Here is a 5,393-nt window from a genome sequence, read left to right on the forward strand (position 1 = left end):
CTCCACCTTACCAAACATGATATCCTTCTCCAGTGACTGACCCCTTCTGACAATATGTCTGAAGTATTAGAGATGAAGTTTGGACATCTTGGCCTGCAAGGAGCACTCTGGTTGCACTTCTTCCAAAACAGATCTGTTGATTCTTTTGGAAGCCCATGCACTTTCAGTATTCTCCTCCAACACCACAACTCAAAAGCATCAATTCTTCTGCGGTCTTCCTTATTCACTGTCCAGATTTCGCATGTATATGAGGTTATTGAAAACAACATGGCTTGGGTCAGGCACACCTTAGTCCTCAAGCTGACCTCTTTGCTCTTCAACACTTTAAAAAGGTTTTGTGCAGCAGATTTGCCTAATACAATATGTCGTTTGATTTACTGACTGCTGCTTCCATGGGTGTTGATAATTGATCCAAGATGAATGAAGTTCTTGACAACGTCAATCTTTTCTCCGTTGATACGAATGTTGTTTATTGATCCAGTGGTGAGGATTTTTGTTTTGTTTTGTTTTTACATTGAGATGCAATCCTTATTTAAGGCTGTGCTCTTTGATCTTCATCAGTAATTGTTTTAAGTTTTCTTCACATTCAGTAAGCAAGGTTGTATCATCTGCATATCGCAGGTTGTTAATGAGTCTTCCTCCAATCCTGATGCCACATTTTTCTTCATACAACCCAGCGTCTCGGATTATTTGCTCAGCATATAGGTTGAATAAGTATGGTGAAAGAATACAACCTTGTTTTAAATTTTAAACCATTCAGTGTTCCCGTGTTCTGTTTGAACAACTGTCTTGTGTTCCAAGCACAGCTTCTTCATGAGCACAATCAAGTGTTCCAGAATACTCATACTTCTCAATATTGTCCATAGCTTGTCATGTTCCACACAACTGAAAGCCTTTGCGTAGTCAATAAAGCACAGGTAAACATCTTTCTCATATTCTCTACTTTCAGCCAAGATCCATCGGACATCAGCAATAATATCCCTCGTTCCACGGCCTCTTCTGAATCTGGCTTGAACTTCTGGAAGTTCTCTGTCATTGTATGATTATAGTCGCTTATATATTACCTTTAGCCAAACTTTACTCGCATGGGATATCAAAGAGATTGTCCAATGATTTCTGCATTCTGTTGGGTCACCTCTTTTTAGAATGGGCACAAATATGGATGTCTTCCAATCAGACGGCCAGATAGTCGTCCTCCAAATTTCTTGGGAGAAATGAGTTAGTGATTCCTGTGCCGCCTCACTTTCTTGAAAGATTTCAAGTTGTATTCCATCAATTTCTGGTGCCTTGTTCTTTGCCAATTCCTTCAATGCACCTTGGACTTCCTCCTTCAGGATAATTGGCTCTTGATCATATGCTTCTTCTTGAAACGGTTGAACATTAACTATTTCCTTTGGTACAGTGACTCTGTGTACTCCTTCCATCTTCTCTTGATGCCTTCTGCATTATTCAATAATTTGCCCAGAGAATCTTTCAATAACCAAAGTCAAGGCTTGAATTTTTTCTTCATTTCCCCCAGCTTCAGAAATGCTGAGCATGTTCTTCCTTTTTGGTTTTCTGATTCCAGATCTTTGCACATTTTGTTGTAATATTTGTCTTTATCTACTTGAGATGATCTTTGAAAATTTCTGTTCAGCTCTTGAACTTCCTCATTTCTTCCATTTGCTTTAGCATCTCTACACTGGAGAGCAAGTTTCAGTGTCTCTTCTGACATCCATTTTGACCTTTTTCTTCTTTCTTGTCTTTTTAATGACTTTTTGCTTTCTTCATATATGATGTTCTTGATGTCATCCCACAATTCTTCTGGTCTTTGGTCTTTAGTGTTTAATGTATCAAATGTGTTCTTCAGATGCTCTCTATGAATATATAATATTCAGGTCATATTTTGGCTCTCTTGGACTTGTTTTTATTTTCTTCAGTTTCAGTTTGAATTTGCATATGAGCAATTGATGGTCTGTTCCACAGTCTGCTCTTGGATTGGTTTTGACTGATGATATGGAGCTTTTCCATTGTCTATTTCTGCAGATGTAGTCAATTTGATTTCTATGTATTCCATCTGGTGAGATCCATCTGTATAGTCATCTCTTTTGCTGTCTAAAGAAGGTATTTGAATTGAACAAATCATGGTTTTGCAGAATTCTATCATGCATTCTCCTTTATCATTTCTATCACCAAGGCCATATTTTCCAACTACTGATCCTTCCTCTTTGCTCCCAACCTTTGCATTCCAATCACCAGTAATGATCAGTACATCTTGATTACATGTTTGATCCATTTCAAATTGAAGAAGTTGGTAGAATTCTTCTATTTCATCCTCACTGGCTTTAGTGGGTGGTGCATAGATTTGAATAATAGTGGTATTAACTGCACGTACCTGTAGGTGTATGGATATTATCCTAGCACAGACAGGGTTGTACCTCATGACTGATCTGGATATGTTCTTTTTGACAATGAATGCTACACCATTCTTCTTCAATTTGTCATTCCCGGCATAGTAAACCACGTGGTTGTCAGATTCAAAATGGCCAATACTAGTCCATTTCAGCTCACTAATGCCTAAGATATCAATGTTTATGTGTTCAATTTCATTTTTGACAACTTCCATTTTTCCCAGATTCATACTTCGTACATTCTACGATCCAATTTTCAGTACATATTTACAGCTGTTTCTCTTCATTTTGAGTTTTGCCCCATCAGCAAATGAAGTTCCCGCGGGCTTTTGTCCCACGGGCTTTACTGCATTCGTGTCATCCCGGTCATCTCTACGTTGAGGAGGCAGCTCTTCCCCAGTCACATTTTGAGTGCCCTTTAACTTGAGGGGCTCATTTTCCTGCACTATATCTGACAATGTTTCTCTGCTGTTCACAAGGTTTTCAGTGACTAAATATTCGGAAGTAGTTCATCACTCTTTCTTTCATCTCGAAGCTCATCTGAAACCTGTCCACCACGAGTGACCCTGGTGATATTTAAAATACTGGTGGCATAGCTTTCAGAATCACAGCAACTCACAAGCCACCACAGTATGACAAACTGACAGACAAGTGGTGGTTCCGACCCATAGTGATCCTGTACAGGGTTTCCAAGGAGCAGCTGGTGAACTTGAACTACCGACCTTACAGTTCAAATGGCTTTGCAGTATGGCGCATACCCACAACGCCATACTGACCTTATAGGTCATAGTAAACAGCCCCATAGCATTTCCAAGGCCGTAATCTCATCTTTCTTCCACTGTTCAGCTGGGGTGGTTGTTGTTGTTGTTGTTAAGTGCCGTCAAGTCGGTTCCTACCCATAGAGACCCTGAACAGGGTTTCCGAGGCTGTAAATCTTTACGGGAGCAGAAAGCCTCATCTTTCTCCGGTGGAGCAACTGATAGTTTTGAACTGCTGACCTTGCGGTTTGCAGCCCGATTCGTAACCACTACGCTACCAGAGCTCCTTGTATTCGCCATGAAGTCATTTGGTCTGGCCCTGCTAAGGCAACTGCAGTTCCAGCCATCACATTGTTGTTGTTAAGTGCCGTCGAATTGGTTCCGACCCATAGTGACCCTGAACAGGGTTTCTGAGGCTGTAAATCCTTAGAGGAACAGAAAGCCTCATCTTTCTTCCGCGGAGCAGCTGATAGTTTCGAACTGCTGACCTTGCGATTTGTAATATTCGTAACCACTATGCTACCAGAGGTCCTTAGCCATCACATTGTTGTTGTTGTTGTTGTTAAGTGCCGTCGAGTCGGGTCCGACCCATAGCGACCCTGTACAGGGTTTCCGAGGGTGTAAATCCTTACGGGAGTAGAAAGCCTCATCTTTCTCCCGCGGAGCGGCTGGTAGTTTCGAACCGCTGACCTTAAGGTTCGCAGCCCGATTCGTAACCACTATGCTACCAGAGCTCCAGGGTGAGTTAATTAAATGCTTGACCAAATATAGCATGCTATTTTTTTTGTTGTTTTTATTACTTTTAATCACTAGTAGCCTAGTGGTTACGAATCGGGCTGCAAGCCGAAAGGTCAGCAGTTCGAAACTGCAAGCTGTTCCGGGGCAGAAAGATAAGGCTTTCTGCTCCCGTAAAGATTCACAGCCTCGGAAACCCTGTATAGGGTAGCTATGAGTCGGAACTGACTCCACGGCACATAGCAACAACAACAACATCCTTAAGAAAACAATTCTTTAACCATTAGCCAAATATTGCTTTCAAAAGACTTTAAAGAACTGAATGTTGTTGTTAGGTGCCTATCGAGTCGGTACGAACACATAGCGAGCCTATGCACAACAGAACATAACACTGCCCGAATAGGTGCAGACATATCATATTCTCAATACACTAAAACATAATGAAAAGCATATTGAATGTGAGAAGTGTAACAAATATGATTACTTTTATAATCCTGAGAATGCATAATAATTTAACTAGTAAACTGAAATCTGCTTTTCTATAGATTATCATAGCAATGATTTCCTGGAAACTGATGACAGTTTTGAAACAACTGCTTAGGTCACATTGAGATCCATACCTAAAATGCTTGCTTATTTATCTTCAAGTTCTCCTTCCCTTGGAAGGATGTTTTCCAAAGTCAGCCTATTCGAGTATTCCACAAATTTATTTATGTATTTTCTCAGCTTAGAACTTTTAACTTTCAGGCAAAGGCTTTAGTGAATGAAATTTTCTCATTGTAGAAAACCTTTGAGGATATTCACATTAATATACACTTTCAGTTTCAAAAATGAGGATTATTGTTGATGCCTGGTCTTTCTCTATTCTCTCAGTTGGGGTGTATTCTAAGTGTTGTTGTTTTTTCGTTAAGTGCCATGGAAATCACCAACGTGTCTTCTAGCTAAATAATTATAACAGGAGAATCTACAAAGGAGACTTTTCTATATTAGCATATGGAACACTACCAATGAGATGTCTCCTCTATATGGACACAGATGGGAATCATATTTTAATTATAATAATGCAAATGAAAATTATAAAATGTTGTATAATAATATAGATCTCTGTGAAACACTTTAAATTCCTGTGCAGATGTTAATAATCATGTTATATTATTTTCTATATTTGAAAAGTCAATGCTTCCCACCTGTAAAAGAATGAAATAACTTTTGTTTCATTCAACATAGGGATCTAACATTGCTGTAAACACTGCTGACAATAAATATTTCTTTTCTTTTATGTACTTGTTCATTTCTCAGGGGAAAGGATGAAAGAGAAAAGCTCTGTCTGTCCTCTCTTCCTTTCCAGTAGAAAGATGGAACTGCTACATGGAAGGCTGGGAATCAGGACAAGAAGAATTTAAAAAATACACAGCAAACAGAAGATAAAGCTCTACAAGCCGGGTCTTCTAGTTGTGTGTTGCCGGGGTCTGGCCTCGGCAAGGGGGTGAGGACCCGAAGATGGGGTGTC

The sequence above is a fragment of the Chrysochloris asiatica genome, unplaced genomic scaffold (genome assembly GCF_000296735.1).
Source record: "Chrysochloris asiatica unplaced genomic scaffold, ChrAsi1.0 scaffold00113, whole genome shotgun sequence".
Lineage (NCBI taxonomy): Eukaryota > Metazoa > Chordata > Mammalia > Afrosoricida > Chrysochloridae > Chrysochloris > Chrysochloris asiatica.